The 1,309-nt window shown below is 45.9% G+C and overlaps 1 protein-coding gene across 1 annotated transcript in view; it reads right to left on the minus strand.

Annotated features, from left to right (window-relative positions):
- The window catches only part of CAMK1D (calcium/calmodulin dependent protein kinase ID), a 307,209-nt gene that overhangs the window by 1,186 nt on the left and 304,714 nt on the right, over window positions 1-1,309 (minus strand). The gene's annotated exons all lie outside the window — the stretch shown is intronic.

Raw genomic sequence — 1,309 nt, forward strand, 5'->3', positions numbered from 1 at the left:
TCATAGATTTCATAGACATTAGGGCTGGAAGGGACCTCGGGAGATCATCGAGTCCAGCCCCCTGCCCAAAGGGCAGGAAGTCAGCTGGGGTCACAAAGCAAAGACAGAACAGCTTGTGGAAATACAACAAGCTGCATAGCTTTCTATCCTTCCCACTGTGATGAATCCAGCAGGGACCTATTCATTCCTCTTTTTCATATGCAGGTCCTCCTATGGACACCAGTGGGAGTTTTAGGCATGGATCATAGAGTAGTTTCTTACTACACATCACACAAACTCTGATGGTGACTACAGATGCTGACAGCCAGAGGCCCACGTGGCAGTCTTCTTGTGACTGGCTCTGTGCAGAATTATCTCACACTGCAAACAGGTGTACAACACTGAGAACATGAGCTGTGCTCTGGAAACGGCCAGAGTTACTTAGACTTGCACGCGCGCACACACACACACACATACTTACTGATGTGTACTCTATGCAGTTTTAACACATCACCTCTAATCTGACCTACTCTTTTCACACAAGTATAAGATAACTAAGATATATCTTGGCAAAACATAGTCTCAGGCTAATATCATGTCCACCACCACCTGTGAGCTCGAAACAGCTGTGTGAAACACTTACAGGATCAATAGTTATTAAATCATCCTAAATCATTGCAGGGGGCTGGTATAATTTGTGCCAGCATTAAATTTACTAGTAAAGGTATGATGGAGTATCAAATATTTTAACAGTGGCAGCAGTTGCTTTCTGGAAGCTGCTGTGAATTCACAGCTGCTTGCTCCTTTGAGGGCTGCCACCAGTATCAGAAGATAGGGACTAAACGCCATGCCTGTTCTGTCCTTACACGCTTGTAAACAAGTCCTTCTCAAGGCTCAGTCGTGGCATCTGTATCACCATGTACCAGATTTCTTTGACTTCCATCCCCCGCTATATGACGGAAAATAGTCAGGGCACAACAGAACCTGTACAGCACTCCAGCAGCGACTTGACTACGGAGGCATTGTTTGATGCAAGACCAGTCAGTAAGCTGAAGAGAGATTGATGGGGTTTCAGTGTGAGGCAATGAACTGAAGCTGGAAAAAAACAGCCCGCATTTTCCTCTTGGAGTGAGAAGCATTCACTTCAGTGGAGCTACTCCTGCAGCACAGGAGGGCAAGCAAGAGCCTGTGATTCAGGAAGGACGTGTGTGTTCGTCTGTCACTAACTGAGTGTGGGACCAGAGACGAGTCATTTGCACCGATTTACACCTGCCAGGTACTTTTCCTTTACAATAACTTGTTTCCCCACATAAACTAATGAGAAAGGAGG

The sequence above is a fragment of the Crocodylus porosus genome, unplaced genomic scaffold, assembly GCF_001723895.1.
Source record: "Crocodylus porosus isolate Cpor-Errol unplaced genomic scaffold, CroPor_comp1, whole genome shotgun sequence".
Taxonomy (NCBI): domain Eukaryota; kingdom Metazoa; phylum Chordata; order Crocodylia; family Crocodylidae; genus Crocodylus; species Crocodylus porosus.